Source organism: Elgaria multicarinata, chromosome 1, assembly GCF_023053635.1.
Source record: "Elgaria multicarinata webbii isolate HBS135686 ecotype San Diego chromosome 1, rElgMul1.1.pri, whole genome shotgun sequence".
In the NCBI taxonomy this organism is placed as follows: domain Eukaryota; kingdom Metazoa; phylum Chordata; class Lepidosauria; order Squamata; family Anguidae; genus Elgaria; species Elgaria multicarinata.
In genome coordinates this window covers 197,488,605-197,507,590 of record NC_086171.1, presented here as the reverse complement: position 1 = coordinate 197,507,590, position 18,986 = coordinate 197,488,605, and positions in this window count along the sequence as shown.

Here is an 18,986-nt window from a genome sequence, read left to right as displayed (position 1 = left end):
CCTCTCCGGATCTTCCAGCCAAAGCACATTGGTCTGGGTGGTGGATCCACTGGAAATGGTGGTGTTGAGAGTGATACCAGCATGCATAATCCTGGTCCACTCCTCCATCCAGTCCATGGGTCTGAATAAGGCCACAGTGACTAGCAACACCTCTGATTATTTGGCATATAACTAATTTGCACATTTTCCGACATTTTTTTTTACCATTCTGATAGAAAAGAACTTGTCTTCAACAAGGAATTCGATGGGGAAGAACATTTTGGAAAAGTTCTCTTGATTTGTGTGTGTGTGTGTGTGTGTGTGTGTGCTTACCTTAATTATAAGGTGGTTGAGGAGTATGCATATGAGCCCTGTCTTCCACTGTACAATCATCATCTCCAGCAGCTTTTAGCCTCCTTCGCTTTCCACACCCTGAGAATGAGGCAGAAGAATGGAAGCCTCCTTCCTAGGGGTAAGAAAACTTTCAGGAAATTGGAAGATAGATTTAGACACAGCACTAGCTCCACCTCTTCCCTGAAGCTGGACACAACAGTGCCCCCCTCATACACACAATATGGTCAACAGGGGTGTGCAAAGTGGGTCTTCTCTGCCTCAAAATTTGATCTGGAGCTCCATAGAGGTGATTCTCTGCCTTGTTTTCGGAATGCCTCCCCTCTCCCCCTCTCTCCGCCTTGTCGAATTACCCATCGAAGAACCGTTCAGTATTTGAGTAACCGCTATTAACTGAAATGTTTACAGCTCACTCAGTTTTAAAGATAAAGAAAAACAACTTGGCACAGTGATAGCGCTTAAGGACGGCTTTCGCTCCACCAAGTTTGAATCAGATTGGTTCATGCTTTGATTTTTTTAAGGAATGTTTAAATGGAAATTAACAAAAATGCTCACATCTGACTGATTTTTATAGATAAAGAGATGGAACATGGCAAGATGATAGCTCTTAAGGATGGCTTTAGCCATGTCAAGTTTGAATCATTCATGCCTTGATTTTTTAGGATTCTTTTAAAGAAAAGAAAAGAATCCCCACTCCAGTGTTCTCCAACCTGGTGCCCTCCAGATCTATTGGATGGTGTCCCCCTCCCCTACACCCAGCCACTGAAATAAAGAGCCTGCCTGTGCCTGACTCAGGTGTAGAAGCTTTCTCACTCACCATGCCAGCCAGCCCAGCAGCACTTTCACACTGTGGAAATGTGGATGATTGACTTCTATGAGCCTGAGCAGAAACACGCTCCCTCTCTCCCTCCCCCCTAATGGCCAAAATCAGCAGCCAGTTAGTGTTTCCGACTCCCCCAAACACTGCAATTGGAGGAAAACATAGTCAGGGCTATTTCTGTGGCTATTCCTAATTGTTTTGCCACAGAAGTCAATATGTTTCTGCTCTGATATTAATCTATAGGTTTGGAAGCGGGCAATCTTTGCTCTGGAAGATCAAATGTTCCGCAGATGTTCACGGGTTACCAGATAATTCCGGGGTGGAGTGCACACCCCTAGTGGTCGATCCAAGTCAAGCTGCCAATGCAGTTAATACTGTTGGCACATGCAGAGGCAACACACACGTGCACATCTTTACTACCCTCCCAATAAGCTGTACTACAACCCTGCCAATGGTGAGCCCTACGAAACTGTTGAGAATTTCTCCTCTTCGTGGAGAAATTCTGTGAAATTGTCTCTCCCTCACATCCAATTTCTTTATCCACAAATAGGGCAGAGAATTTTGAGTTGCCTTTTGTGCACAGCTCTAGAATACGTGAACCGCCCAGAGAGCTTCAGCTATGGGCTGGTATACAAATGAAATAAATAATAATAAATAATAATAATATATGCACTGAAATGCAAGAGAATAAGTCGTCAGCAGGTAATAGTCACAAACAACAACTTGAGGTGACTTTGAAATATAAAAGGAAAAAGAGTCTCCTGCCTCCATTCAATAATGCATCATAACTATCGCAGTATTTGTGAATTTCAGATAGGCACGGGTTTATGTATATGTGTTTCAGGCATTATTCTTATTTTGAAACCTTGGCCTAGGTGCCTGAGCAAATGGCAGGTCTGAAATGAAAAGTCAGGGGGAAAAAAGATTTTGTAAAGTGGCTGTACTGAATACATTAGGTGTGTTAAGCAATATGGAGGCCCAGCCAAAGTAGAAATTAGTCGTAATTATTATATAATATGTAATGATGGGATTTAAATGGCTAACACATTTTCTCTGCCGAGATCATTTAGAATTGATTCATAGAAATGATTAAATTAATAGATCTTCTTCTTTAAGACGGCGAACAGCTTAAACTAGACTCCTCAGCAGAGTTTGATCCCAGAGAAAGGAGTATGAATAGAGATTTAATAGAAATTGAAAGAGGAATTTCTTGGGCAGTGTGTAAATGTGTATTAAAGAGTCAAAAGAATCCTGTACAATCATCTTCCCTCAAAAGAAGTGTGTGGGGGGGGAGCCATATATTTTGCAGATTTATCTTTCTAGAGGAATTAGCCACCAAGGACTTTGGAAGGTGAAAGAATAAGACACCCAAGTTTCCCTAAACAATAGAATGGTGGAATGTATTAAAAGGCAGGGTGTTAAAGGATCACTGTCTACTTAGTTTAGGCTTATATATTAGGCTTTTCATAAAACTGAATGGCTCTACAAAATCTAACGTGAACAGCACTCTCTTTTTTTCTATTTCTCTCTTTCAGATTTTATTTCTCTCTTTCTGTAAATTTTGGAGATTGGTTTGGAGTAAAGTAACCAAAACTTTGGTGGTGAGGGTGGGGGTCATCAAATCCAAGGTCAGTTAGTTCATCTCTAATAGGAATACAGGAAGCAGATATACCAGGCCAGACTACTTGTTCCTTCAGCCGAGGTTGTAATGGGTAGTAGCACTCCCTGTACTCAGAAAGACGTCAGCACTCCCTGTACTCAGAAAGACGTCAGAGTGTGTCCTATACCTTATAGGACACACTCTGGCCTTAGGTAGACCTAGTGGTCTAGCGGGATGGCGGGGTGAAGATGACACAATTTTTTCATCGTGAGATCTCCCCCTCAGTTCACATGCAGTGCGTGATGACCTCAGATGGAGAGGTGTTGCACCCACCATTTGGGGGGGGGGGGTTAAAGCGCCAGCAGCACATGAATACTCATGAGCAAAATGTGATTTTTTTAAAAAAATACTTACTGTATTTTCTGGCGTATGACTACTTTTTAACCCAGGAAAATCTTCTCAAAGGTTGGGGGTCGTCTTATACGCCCAGTATAAGATGACTTTTTAACCCAGGAAGATCTTCTCAAAAGTTGAGGGTCATCTTATACGCCCAGTCGTCTTATACGCTGGAAAATACGGTACTTTCCCCACTCCCCCATCCCACCCCTGATGGGCACAGTGCTCCTGAGGAGCTCTGCACCCCTTGTGCAGGTCCTGGCTCCTCACGATGAATTGCGAGGAGCCTGGACAAACCGCAGCACTTGGCCACACATTCCACGGTCTCAGGCTCAGCCTGAGACTGCGGAAAAACCGGGCCTAAATGGGAGAGCGAGATCCCAGGGCAAGGGAGGGATCATTGCTCCCTGATCCTGGGATCCCCTGTGCAGCATGTGGACGCACAGCGACGATCCCGGGGATCACCCCAGGATTTCACCCCATCTATCTATGGCCAATGACATTTGTTGCAGTATTTTGGATTTATGTGGAATAAAAATCAGGAAATAACACAATGAAGAAGGTATATGGAATGTATAATGTACTCCAACAGTTATCAGTGTCACTACAAAGCAGTAGTGCAGATCTAGCTAAGGTTCTTTCCCACCACTTGCTACCTGATCCTTGTAACTGGAGATACCAAGAACTGAATCTAGGACCTTCTAAAGCTATACATGGGCCCTGTTAAGAAGACACCTTAAACCATGGCTTGAACCATGGTGAATAAGGCAAAAAGCCTTATTCGCCATGGCTTAAGGTATCTTCTGAATGGGGCCATGGCTTCTGACACTGAGCTATGAACCTCCTCTGATGCTCTGTGGCCCCTCTCCTGATAAACATGGTTTTTTTTCCTAGTTGGTGGAGGGATTCTCCATTGTCTGAACCCTACATTCAGTTGTTCTCAACCACAAGTCCAGTATCTTGTTTCCCAAAGGAGCCAAACAGATGCCTTGCGGAAGCTCACAAGTAGGACCTGAGTGAGGGCAACAGCCTTCTCCAATGGTTGCTCAGAAGCACACTGCCTCTAAAACCTGGAGGTTGTATATTGCTCTCATGAGTCGTAGCTATTGACAGCCATATCCTCCATGAATTTCCCCTTCTCTCAGATTTTGCCTCAATTCCAAGAACTTACCACACATTCACACCCAATCACAAGTTCAAGGAAGAAAAATAGAACTAAAATAATCTTCCACCCTAGATAAATGGTACATAAGTCTGGTTTTCCAATGAATTATATGCACATCAAGTGATGTTACCACTTGGCCATGCATGGTGATGTGTATTTAGTATGAGTTCTTTCTATTTGATCATTTAGATAGACCTTTGGTCTGTTCCAGTGGGGTTCTTCATATATTGTTATATAAGTAATATATCTTGACAGCACAAGATATCTTGGTTACATGTACACTATGACAAGTTAGCATTTAGTAAATGGTGTCATATGTCCAATTTCTGTAATATCCCAATGTGTGTTTTTACCACACATTCACAGCTGATGAGAAATCTAGGGGAGTGGACAATAACTTAATTTTTCCTCGTCACTTGGTGAGGCATTTCAGATGACAGGTTTATATGATGGTAAGTTACCCGTTGGTAAAAATTATATGTAGGTTATGAATTGCACACCATAGCTTTGAAATCTGCTTCGGTGTACTTCTAGGAGAAGGGGAGGTTCTAGAGCATTAATGTGGAGCAATTTGGAGACTGCCTCTCTCTGGATACTTGATAGCAGAACTTGGGTGCAGGGGCTTTCATGAGACCCATGGGGGCAGCCATCTTTTCCACCAAGAATTTGTCATTGCAGTTTTTGAAGGGAACAGCAACCAGACTACTAAGGACAGCCAATTTACCACTTGAAAAAGAGGCTTAGCTTTTCCTTTCATTAAAAAAGTGGGTGTAGAAAATAACAAACAAACCAGGTACTGCATCAAAGTTCATCTCTCACATGAAAGTGCTGTGACTATCACCCCCCACAAAGCCACTGATATTCTGAACCCCACCTTTGTGGTGGTGGGAGGGGAGGAATTCACCCCAGCCCTAAATCCACAATCTTAACAGTACTCAATCATCTTAACAATGGGTGGGGTTCGATGCTGTTTGGCCAAGAAGTGTGTGTGAGTGTCCTGCTTTCCACTATACAGCCTCCAGTAGCCTGTAGCTTCCTCAGCTTGCCACACTTGAGGACATCATGAGGTAACTCTTGATGTCCTATGGGCACAGGTAGCCAGGGAGGCTCCAGATTGATGGAGAGATGTGTAATAGAAAGAACACATAAAGTAAACTCAAAAACACCACCAAAATGTTGCCACCACAAAAAGCAAAAACACTCAGGAAAAAAGAAAGAAAATGTGCTACAGCCACTGCTAAAGGTGAAGCCCACTCCCCTGGAAAAAATAAATAAAATGATCCCTCCAATCACTTTGCCTACAAATAGGGTGAAGAATTTCAAGATGCCATTTACAGACAGCTATAGTCTATCGTGTCTTCCCCCTCAGTCAACATTTCCTAAAGGAAAAAGGCTACAAATCTTTTTGCCTTTCCTCATAGTGAATTTGTTCCAATCCTGTGACCACTTAGGCATTTCACCCATGCCCGGCTTGCCTGGGTGTGGTGATGCAGTTGTGGGTGGGGGCTGAGGCATGGAGGTGCGCTATTGGTGGCCTCTTCATGGTGCCACTGTGTGGGGAGAGGCCTGTGATTCCCTCCTTAAGGGGAGGATGCCCCTCCCAGCCACCTCTTCTCGGCACGGCTTCCTCCTTCCCTCCCTTTAGACAATGTGGGTTTGCTGGTTGTCCCTCGGGCAGGGGGCAAGTAGGGATTTTTTGCTCTTAATCATTTTGGATTGGGAGTTTTTTGCCTACTTCACACTGTAAGAAAGCAGGGGAGTATTAATTAGGTTAATTTGGTACAATTTGATCACATTTATCTTGGGGGCAGGTGTACGGGCATCGGGAGCAAGGTTAGGGTTGGTGAGCATTCTTAGGCACCGTTGAGGTGATTGGTAACACCTGAGGCCTTTAGCAGGGAGTCCTGTGGCACCAGATGATGGGATAAGGGTTACCTCTGAGGCCAACCTTACTCACTTACTCAAAGTTTTGCAACGTGAGTGGGAGTGACATTGGAGGGCCTCCCTACCCCAAAAGGGGAATTAGGATGGGTGGCAACATACAAGCGTCACCTGTCAGGATACGAATGGCTCGCCCAATCCCAAATATGGCCATTAAGTGGCCTAGTCAGGATGCCCGTTTAGCCTCCATCACCCTTCACTCTACTCAATAAATGTGGCCCTATTTCAACCCAATACTTTTGTCTCATCTCGTTATTTCGCCTTCCACTTCTGCAATGATCTCCCCATTTTGCCTGAAGAATATCTGGGTCCCTGTTCATATTTAAGCAATGCCGAGAGAAGAGGAGACCTCCCAAACTAACTTTAGACATTTCCAGGCCCTGGTTAACTCTGTATTAGTCTTGGTTAATAATCAAGAACAGGTCTAGAGCTGCTTGCTGTATATCAGCGACTGCTGGGAAAGACCTGTCATCCTCCTCGCGCTCTTTTACACGAATTGTGAAATTGATAGGTCACTGGTGTCTTGAGTAGCTCAGAAGGCATTGTATTTATTTCAGTTTACAGTTCTCCCTGTGCCATAAAGAATGTCTTTCCACAAAGCATATTTTCACATCATTTTTCATATTCCCAGGGACAGAACATATGGTAATCTTTAGAAGTCGATCCCAGAGGGTTACCCAAATGCTATATACCAAGCGGCCTTTCTGTTTTTATTGTTAAAATTCATGTTCTGTTCTTATCCCTAAATATTCCACTTCTGGGCATAGACTCTTTTGTAAAAATAAAAAATAAAACTGAAAGCCAATCTTGTGAGCTACAGGAATCATGAGCCACACACTATATACAGAAATATTATGGACAAATTGTTCTTCAGTTAAAGGTAATGTAGACAATGGAGAGTGTTGGTTCTGTGTCAGTGGGGCAGTGAATCTGCTCCGGGTTTCAGTCAGAACCAGTCAGGACTCTTCACACCTTGAATAGTTTCAAACTTGGAATTGTTTCACATTGTAGATAGCTCCTTTAGAGTTCTGACTGAAACCTGAAGCAGATTCACTGGCCCACTGTCATTGAAGCCACTGGCCTCCACTGGGTTTGGGTACAAATATAAGAAAAAATAAATCAGATTGCAGGGCTCAAAATATTAACCTCCAAGCTGGGAAGAGAGAAAGAAGTGACAGTTCCTCACATGCAGAAAATGCCCCACCTGTTTAATTGTGCAATAGAGCAAGGATTTTCAACCACATGACTGGATGCTTGGAGGATGGCAACAAGGGAGAGGGCCTTCTCAGTGCCCCCCATTATGGTGCCTGCCTGGCGCCAACATTGCTATCTCTTCAGCACCAGGTTAATTTCCCCCCAGGCATTTAGCAATATGTGATGAGCTTTATTAATCCTGGATCTGTTTTTATAGTTGTTTATAGTTGTTTTTAGGTATATGTTTCTGTGTATGTTGTATGTTTTTGTGGTTTTAAATTTTGCATATAGTTTTTAATTGTTTCAATCTTATGTAAACCACCCAGAGAGCTTCACCTATGAGGTGGTATAGAAATGTAATAAATAATAACTTGCATCTGTTGTCTTTGGCTGCAATCTTGCAGATATCCGTTCAGGCTGCTTGATTCCCATTTATTTCACTGAGATTTAAGTAGCCTGTGTGCAGGATTGCAGTCAATAATTTCTCAAAGGTATTTGTACAGGGCATGGCTGACTGTCCAAGGACTTAGTAGGGAATGGTGTGTGATTCAACTTCTTCCAGGAGCATATAAGGCCATCAGGCTGGATCACCTCTAACCTTCCATTATTCTGGGGGTTGTATGAACAGAAGTACAGAACAGCCCTACTGGATCAAACCAAAGGTTGATCTAGTCCAGTTTCCTGTTTCCCACAGTATCCATCCAGGTGCTTACCCAGAGCCCCCATGAAGAATGTGACGGCCATCGCCTTTTCCTGCTGTTGTTTCCATCAGCTGATATTTAGAGACATGTTGCCTCTGATCCTGGAGGTAAAATATAACCACCACGATAGTCCTGTCCTCCAAGAATGTACCATAAATTTCCTTTTAAAGATATCTCACTTTAGAGCCAAGCATGAGTGGTTAGAGTGTTGGACCAGGTCTTGGGAGAAACCAGTTCTAGTCCCTCACCTGGCCATGAAGCTCACTGGGTGATTTTGGGCCAGTCACTGACTCTCAGCCTAACTTACCTCACAGGGTTGCCGTGAGGATAAAATGGAAAGGACCATTTTATGGTGAGGAGGACCATATAAGCCACCTTGGGTTCTTTGAGAGAGGAAGAAAGGTTAGAGATAAATGTAACAGTATAATAATCAAACACTCTAAGCTAGTCAATGAGCCTAATTTACTTCACAGAGGTAAAATGGAGAACAAGAGAGCTATGTAAGCTACCTTAGATGTCTTGCAACAGGAGAAAAAAAGCCAGGATAGAAATGTAATAAATAAATAAATAGATGGTCTACTCCAGAGAGGGTCTACTCCATTCTGAAATTCAGAGTGGAGCTCCGATGACTGGAGTCTCTGCTCTGATTTTTGGAGTGGCTTCCTTGCTCTGTCCCTTTGGATTATCTGTTGGAGAACTGCTCTATTTTCGGATAACCGCTCTATTATAGTCAATGGAAATTAACCAAAATGCTGCAGCTCCGTCATTTTAAAAGATAAAGAGATGAAACTTGGCACCATGGTATCTCTTAAGTAGGGATTTAAACATGCCAAGTTGGAAGCAGATCCGTTCATTCCTTGATTTTTAGGGAAGTTCAAACTCAAGCCTCCTCTTTGGAGTCTTGGACCTTGAGCAGTTTCAAGAACTGAGAAAAATGTGTGCTGCTTGTGGATGAGTTTTTTTGGGGGGGGGAAGTGTGTTGCAATGTGCAGAACTAGAAAACAAACACACACATAGCACAGAAAAAACACACACACACAAACTAGAAGACAGACTGTAGAAAACTATATAGAACTCACAGAGGATTATTTCTTTTGGGGGGTATTTTTAAAGATTTTTTAGTGGGGGTAGCAGACTTTAAACACACACACACTAACAGCAGGCACTGGTGGTGTGGGGTGAAATGTAAGGTTAGGATTTCAAGAAGGATTACAATGAAAAGAAAGAGTTCTTTGGGGGTAATAGTAAAAACGTGCACAGACACACGCACACACAATAACAACAAAGGGGAAGAGCAGGCACTGGGGGTGTGGGGTAAGGTAAGGATTTCAAGAAGAATTGAGATGGAAAGGCAAAGAGTGGGGGTAATAGGATGGAACAAATACACACACACTCAATAACACACAGTGTGCGGTGGTACTATAAGGTGCTTGAAAACTGGGGATTGGAATAGGAGAACTAACACACACACACACACACACACACACACACACACACACACACACAAGAACCAAAGAAAAGCAGAAAAACACAGAGTGTCACAGATAGAGACTGTAATACGAAGTGTCCGAATCAGCACTTTTTGAACCGAAACATCAGCTGGGGTGCAATTATCCTCCCCCACTTTTTTTTGGCACTTCTATGAATTTAGCGGTGCAGTTTTATGATCAAAACAATGCACACATTAGAGGAAATGGCATACAAAAATGTGTACATTAGGAAAGCACTGCATACAAAAGGCATCTATTAGGGGACATGCTTCTAAAAATTCATATGTTAGGAGAAAATGCATGCAAAAATGTGTACAGATTTCCATGTACGTGAAACAGCATATGGGTCTTCTTGCAGGCTTTTAAAGAAACATTTGCAAACCGAAGTGGAAATGGGATGGAATAAACGTGTACTTGGGGGGGGGGGGCGGAAATGCATCAGTTGTACAAAGTGAAAGATAGATTTGTTCATCCGTAAGCCTGACCATGCCTCATCTTGTCTGCCATACAATTCCCTAGCACAAGGGGCAAGAATTCACAAGGAACCAATTTAAGAACCAATATGCACATTATGACGAATAAGGTGACATACTGAGATGGGATGGGAGACTTCTGGACTGTACAATTACTCGTGGCGGTGGGGAGGATTGTATTTTTAAAATTTTTACCCACATCAAAACAAAAGACATGTAGAAAACAAATAGAATGAGAAAGAAAATGGTTGATATAGCAATTTACTGTATGTAGGGATTTTATCTTACATGGGAATGCGTTCAAATATTTGGCACACACATGCAATCTAAACTGAAGTGGTACAGGATTTCTGCCACTTCATTCACCAGCTAAGGCTTTCAAAACTTTGGCCCTGAACAAAGTTTCACAATCTATATCTATCTATCTCTACTATCTAATTTCTAAGTGTTGTATCCTGCTATTCCACTAAAAATTACACAAAGCAGTTCACAGTAAAAACAATAAACTACAATAAAGTCCATTTAAATATCAATAAATCACTAACACACATATACCCTCCCTCCCCCCACCCCATGCACTAGGCAGAATTCCAAACATTTAAAACTTGAGTAGACACAGGCCATAGCTAGACCTAAGGTTTATCCCTGGATCATCCAGGGGTCAAACCTGTTCATCTAGGTGACACACAGGGGATCCAGTGCTCAGGCAGGGGCGAACCCTGGATGATCCCAGGATAAACCTTAGGTCTAGCTGTGGCCTAAGGCTTCAAAGCCCTGATAAAGAGCATCATCAGACAAGCATTTCATCACATATTCGTTCCTGGCCACTCATGGTTTTTCGCTGCTGTCCACCTCCCATGCATCTCCTGTTCCTTCTGGCCTTCTTCCTGTCACAAAATAAGACCCCATTAAATCCAACTTATTTGTAGAAATGCAACTTGCTGCTATTTCCTGCTGTGTACAGCAAAAGTGGCTCAATAAAACCGCCCACTAAATGGGCCATGTGGTCTCTGTTTACTTCCTCTTTCTTCTCCATGAGAAAGTATTGTGTGACAGAAGCGTAGGGAGACGGAGACGGAAGGGCACCATGATTTCCCCCGTCTGATGATCCTTAAAGGTATCTTGAGGTGGGAGAATAGGTTGTCTTATTTCAGAGTTTTAATGCTCTTAGATGTAAAAGTGCTCTGCAATCAGATAAAAGGGCAGATTAGCAAGAAGTGGGATAGGATATGACATTTTGATATACTACTTTTCCAGGCATGGGTGAAGGTGCTTTCTCTTCTATTTCTCCCAAACTGTCCTCCCTCTACCGGCTTTTTCGAGAGGAGTTAAGATACATCTTTTCTACTTGGCCTTTTAAATTGCTTCTAGTAATTTTAGTGTTGTTTTAAAAGTTTAAACATTTTAATATGATTTATTGTTGATTTTCATGATTATATGTTATAATGGTTGTTTTATTTTATTAGCTGTGCACTGCCTTAGTGACTCTTGTGGAAAGATAGGGTATAAATAAATAAATAAATAAATAAATAAATAAAGTGTGTGTGTGTTGTTTTACTTAAGGCAGGGATGGGGAATGTTTGAGAACTTCTAGATGTTGTTAGACTCAGAGCTGACATCGGGCCTGTTCAGACAACACACTAAAACCATGGTTAGACCACTAACCTATTTGCAGTAAATAGTTAGTGAGTGTGTTTAAACTATGGTTATGTAGCAACCATGATTAAAGATGGTTCACACAACATGCTAAGCCATGGTTCATATGACACACTAAGCCAAAATACTTAGCTCAAAATGCTTAACCACCATGGCTTAGCATGCTATCTGAACAGGGCCATCGAGTGTAAGCCTGGTTGGGCACCTGCTGACAGCCCACACCCCAGTAGGGCCCCCTGTTAAGAGCTCCCTGGAGTTGCTCCTCTACACTATTGCAACCTGCCTGTTCACCTGCCTCTTCCCAGACAATGGTGGTAGTGAGAAGTGCAGAAGATGCCACTGCCTATTTACTCAATGTCTCTCTGTCTGCCAAGGAAGCAAGTGGAGGGAGAGGAACAATATCAGCTGGTGACAATGGTGGTGAGAAGATAGAGGGAAGGGGCTCATTGAGGATGTCTTGCCCAAAGACCCTTAAAAACCTGGAGGTGACACTGGTTGGACTTCAGCTCCCATCATACCTCACCACTAACTATGTTTGTTAGGGCTGATGGAAGTTGCAGTCCAACAACATCTGAAGGCTACACATTCTCCACCATTGAGCTAAAGGAAGCTTGATATATGGACAGAAATAAAAAATGGTGTCTTCTATTTGCAATCTCAACTAGTAGGAGTCTACACTTCATTCAGTTGCATGTATAGACCAAGGCTTGTCTCAGAAAGAAACCACACCCAAAGAATGGTTTCATCTCCTAATCGTAACGTACAGTGAGGCCCATATGGGAGAGGTTGCTCTCCCAAATAACTTTATCTGTGAAAAGGAAAGGATGAAAACCCTTCCATAGCAAAAGGTCTGAGAAGAAAAAGAGTTACAGAAACAACACTTTAAGCCACTGCTCTGTAAGCTTTCTGGCTTTAGGGAAACTATTCTACATTAACATATCTTCAAGAGGAAACTCTGCACATCTGGGGAAATGTTCTAGGGCTGTACATACATAATTTGCTCAAGGCACTGGCTTCAGTATCTCCCCATGTGAAATGACTGGGCACTTTAGATGACTGCACACTGCAAGGGATGACCAGTAGTGGTCGGCAAACCTTGTTTCATGGAGGCTTGCCTGCCATTAGTAGTCTTCTCACTGAGCACACCTTTTGCTGGGGGAGATGAGCGAGAGGGTGCTGTTGCAATCGTGTCCGGCTTGTGGGTTTCCAGCCAACAGCTGGTTGACACCTGTGTGAACAGAATGCTAGACAGAGGCCTTAGCTAGACCTAAGGTTTATCCTGGGATTATCCAGGGGTTGTCCCTGCCTGCTCCCGGGATCCCCTGTGTGTCATTTACATGAATAGGGATGACCCCGGGATAAACCTTATGTCTAGCTAAGGACTAAGTGGACCACTGATCTGATCCAGCATGGCCCTTCTTATGTTCTTAGGAAGTCCAGGATAGTTCCCTCAAACACAGTTTGAAAATTTTGGAACCACTAGAGTCCAAGCATGTGTCCCCTTCCATCTATTCCTGGCTCCAACACTAAACTTGCTGACCTTGGCCAACTCACTTAACCTCTTCTGCCCCCTTCACCCATCTGCAGAATGAGGATATTGACATTTACATTCTCATATAAAGTGCTTTTAGATCTATGGATGAAAAGCGCTAAGTAAACCAAAACTCCCAATTAAATTAATTGGAGAGAAAGAGTCAGGTCAATCCTGTAGCAAGCTTCATTTCCACACCTCTTAAATTTCTCCTGTCTTGTTATTGAACACCCCATTTATCGTACGCAATACATGCTCACCCGCAGAGGTGCACTCCCCAGGTCAGGGCAGAGGCACTTCCTTGGGGCAGAAGACAAGATGCTTACTCTGCTTCTCTGGAGTCTTTCCGGAAAAAAGGAACGTCAGGCTTTAGTTTAAAGGGCGATCAATCCAATAGGCTTCCAGATCAAAACTCTCTTTTTCACTCTCACATTAAACACATGCACATTAAAATTAAGTGGAATAAAATGAAACCTTTCTGCCACATCGTTGCTTTGATACTTTATGTGCAGAAAATAAATTTAAGTGGATGATCTCACATAAGAGCTAGTGCCAGTTTCAGTTTCAAATGAGGCCGGGGCGGGGGGGGGGGAGGGGAGAATAACATGTGCATATGGAAACTCCTGCACAATTATGAGCAGTAGGTGGTTATATGACTACATGGCATACTGTTGGAGAGGAGCCTGCATGCTTATCAAGTAACAAGTTCAAACAAGACATCAGTGTTATAAATGGAATGCACCTCTATATGGAAATACAAAACACAACACAACAACTTTAGTTTAGTTCGGGAACTAAAACTTTTTGGGCTGTTTCACACATGCCTGAACATAATGGCTTCTCTCCACTTCATGATTGGCAGCTGAATGTGTGATCTGACTCTGTTGAAGAGCATTGCATATGAGGCGATGTAAGATAGCATGAAAACCACGATCCATGGTGTTGGATCTGTGATGGCACTGTAATATCCATTCAATTGAAACTTCGTTTCTTACTTCTGCAACTCTCGTTAGGTGTTCACATATATCCCTCTTTAACACCTATACATCTCATCTCATTGCATCACATCTCAGGTTTCCAAATACAACCCATGCATGTACTGAGAATCTCACAAGAGTGAGAAGCATGGGAATAATCTTCTGTAAGATGAATTTTAAAAGAGTCTGGTTGTGCAAATGCATCGTAAAAATTATCTGATAGTACCCCATATAACGCAGATCTATATAAAACCACTGCCCTTTATCCTGAGCAATGGGAAGATCTGTTAGAGAGAGCATGAAAAACTTCTGGTGTCTTAGTGAACATCCATTTATTTACCAAAAATACATCTTTTGAAAAGCAGTAGTAGGTCATAGAAGCAATCACACAGGTAGGCAGAAATTGGCTAGGGGGTGGAAAACTTGTGGGGAGCCCACTGTGCAATTTCACTGAGCGCTGCTTGGCCAGCCTGGTTCTGGGAGTTGGCCTCGCCAAACATTTGCCAATGCACACTTTCTGGGGTCTCTGGAAAGTGTGCATTTCCCCCCAGCACACCATTAGCATACTTTGCGTCATCCCCCCCCCCAAGCACCAATCATGTTCTTAAAGGCCCTCTTGGATCAATGGTGTGCCAGGGGAATTGGGCACTTTCTGGAGGCCCCAAAAAGCATGCTTTGCCTCCCTCTACCATGTCAATCTTGACCTTAAAGGCCCTCTTAATCCAAGAAGGCCTTTAAGGCCACAATCAGCATGGTGGGGGAAGACATGATTTCCCCAAGGCCATTAGAGTGGAGGGGAAAGTATGTGATTTCCCCAGCCTTGGGGAAATTGCATTTTTCCTTCCCCCCCACCCCCCCCCCCACTGATGGGGGCCTTAAAGTCCCTGTTAAAGGCCCATCGACAGGGAGGAAGAAAAACACAATTTCCCCAAGGCTGGGGAAATTGTGTAATTTCCTAAGCCTTGGGAAAATTGCGTGCTTTTCCCCACTGTGTTAATGGTGGCCACCATTAATGCAGTGGGGGAAAGGACAAAGGGCCGACACAGATTAAGGCAGAACAGAGTTCTGCCCAGACCTGTGCCTCCTTTGTCCTTTGTGCAGGAATGGGGCGAAAATCAACCAGATAATACTTTGGGGCCTATGGGGATCATATGCAGGGGTGTCCACTGCCCTTACAGGTGCAGGCAGATTTTTGCCCCATCACTAAATTTGACACAACACATTTAGGGAGGTCTGGACATTGTGAAATCCGTTCTGCATGTGTTTCATGGATTCTGTGGTATTGTTTGTTCCGGCATTTATTCACAGACAGATTCAATTCACCCCACCCCCCCGTTATGCAGAAAAATATATAAATAATTTTGTAAGAAAGTTCACAACAATTTACATAATTTATGTTAGTAACATTTAGCATATTGTCCCCCATTCCATTTAACTTTTTCCCGCATGTATTTTCCAGCATCGCATATGTGTCAGGAGAAACTTCATATTTTCCTGTGAATAAATTTGCATAATTTTTTTGGGGGAAATATAAAATCTGAAAGTTTGTGGACTCCATGTGGTGTGAGGAAAGCTGGTCCACAGCAGATTATGCAGGTCAGATTTTGGTAGTCTAAATTCATTTTAGTCTGTCTCGAATTTCTCCACCATTTCTAAAATCACATATTCCACAAAAATCATACTTCTCAGGAAAGGTCCAGGCCATTCTTCCAGACAAGGCAAAACTGGCTTCAGACCCTATCCTGACATGCATGTGTGACTCAAGATGTTTGGGTTTCTTCCTGTGACCAATTGACCATCACTGTCCATCTTCTTCACTGACCAGAATGTAAAACAGCCTAGAAAAAAGTAATATTTGCATAGCAAGACAATAGAAACAGGCTTCTCTCAGAAAGAGGTAAGGACAGCTCTAAAAATTTAAGGCAAGGACAACTCTTGTGATTTCTATTTTTTTGGCTCAGGCATGTCTACCAATCAGTAAAAAAATAAAAAAATAAAAAAAATTGGAGGCTTCCATATGCTTGTTTACCTTTCCTAGCACTTCCTGTGTCTGGGAAGAGAGGCAAAAACAAGATGTCTTCTTTATCGGCAGTCAAAACTGTCAAAGCAAATGAAACAAAACCTTGCAGAACTAAATTAGGCAACATAAATCATCAGAGGAAACTAATATGCATCGCCACTAAGACGTGTTAGGAGTTCAGACCACTGGATGCCAAAGATCTAGAAGACATAAATGATGTATTTGATGTATAATAGCCACTCCAAAGATCATGTGACCAACAGCACATTTATTGGTATCTTAATAGCATCAATGCTTATTGAACAGGTAAAATAGAAAGGCAAAGTTCAAGATTTGTCAATCCAAGATCTGACGCATTTAAAAATGGGACTAGAATCACATTCAAAGCTATGACCTATGGTCAATGCCCCACCCAACCCAAGGAGGAAACAGTCCTGTTGCAAATGGGAAAATTGTATCAGTGAGAGAACTGATGCCTACTATTGGCGAACGATACATGCTGAGGAAGATCCATGATCAGATCACACATTGCTTTTATTTTTACTTTTGGTGGGGCCCCAAATTGGATTGGAATGGCAGTGCTGGGGGAAGGGGGTTTAATTCTTTTCCCCATACCAGTTTTCTTATTGAAATCACCTCCAGGATTATTTCTTTATTTGTTAAACACCTCATAAAATCCTTTTTTTTTTCTGGCCATGGGTTGTACAGTTCAATTTTATTTTATATTTTATATTGTATTTTATATCATGTATTTATATTGTTTGTTTCATACTTTGAATGTTTTTAATTTTTGTGAACTGCCCAGAGAGCTTCAACTATTGGGCAGTATAAAAATGCAATAAATAAATAAATTCAAAACATATTAATAGCATGATAAAAAAAAATACAGCAAAATCACAATAAAACAATCAATCAATTGTTATTTATTACGGTCGCAGACCAATAATAAAACAATAAAATCCAACACAACATAAAAACAATAGACATATACCAATGCAGCATAAAGCACATTATATTAGGGGTGTGCACCACCTTGGTCCCAAACCCCAAATCTGAATTGAAGGGACTCCCGGTTGGCCTTGTGCCCAGGAAACAGCAAGAGCAGACCTGCTTCAGATTTGGAACCAAATCCAAAGTGGGCCAAAGGCCGTTCTGAGGTGCCCCAAGTTGAACTGGGGTTGATTTGGAAGCTCTGAAGTGGCCTCTGAAGTGAATCAGGGGCAGTGAGGGACTGTGCACAGCCCTATATGATATGGAGAAGTCTTGTAGTGGGAAAAATACAGACACTGGTACTTTTTTTTTTTATGGTGGGACTAATAGCAATTTCGAAGAGGGCAATTTAAATAAGAATTATTATTATTATTATTATTATTATTATTATTATTATTATTATTATTATATTTATGCTACTGCTCCAAACAAAGTCACATCCCCTGTGGCTACTTTAAAGTAATAAATAAATATTCCAGATCTATTCATGGCTATCCTGCATCATCTTTTGGGCACAGCCTGGGAGCAGGTGATGACAGCCCAGGAAATCAAACTGGACCCATTCCAATCTGGGTTTTGGCCTGGCTTTTCAAGTGGAATTACTTTTTGGTCACCCTACTAGAAAAAATATGCTAGGGGACTGACAAGAGAGGATGTATTCCTGTTGATTCTCCTAGACCTCTCTTCGCTTTCAATACCAGTGACCATATCTTTTGGATCATCTGTCTGTGATGGAAGCTGGTTGCCCTGGTGCCTTCTTTAGGGTCTTTCAGGTGACAGGCAAAGTTTGTCCTGTTCACACAGTCTTTGAATGTTAATTTGAATCATCATTTCATTAGGTATTTATTTATTTATTTATTCATTCATTCATTCCATTTCTAATCTGCCCAATAACTAATGATCTCTGGGCAGATTACAAACAGTTTTTAAAAAACCCTAAAATGACATAGAACAATTAAAAATATAAAAATACAATACAAATATTTTTTAAAAAGTGCTGTGCCCAAAACTTCTCCCACAAATATTTCAACCATTCTCATTCAATTTTATGAGGGGGAAAGGCTTTTGAAAATAAATTTACAGGAGAAGAAATTCTGATGGGTTTGATTCCTTAGGCAAAACAGGAAGAAGCTGTTTTACAGTCCTTGCCAATGGTGATGACTACCTATGAGAAATTGTTGGAGAATTTCTCTTCCCCATGGAGAAATTCTGTGAAATCCCCCCCCCCTTTCTCTACCCACAAATATGGTGGAGAATTTCAAGGGGCCATTTGTGCACAGGTTTATTTAAAAAAATAACATACCATATAATGCAGAACAATAAATAGTACAGGAATCGATAAAATAGCCATAAAAATCTAGCTCTAGGTTTCTAAAATGCCTGGGAGAAAAGAGAGATATTTGCTTGGCATCAAAACAACAACATAGGTGCTGGGCGAACCTCTTTGGAACATTTATTCCATAAGTGGGGTGCCACCACTGAGAAGGCCCTCTGTCTTATACTTAGCTGTTGTCCCAAGAATAGATTTTATTGAATTCAAAGTGATGTACTTCTTAGGAGACTTGTATAGGACTGCACTGTTATTATGATGTAAGTCCAGCACATTGTTGTATGATTTTATAAGGTCTTTTTTTGTTTTAAATGAATTTGTTCTATACTGCTTTGAAGGTTTTTTATGTTGAAAGACAGGGAATATATCTGG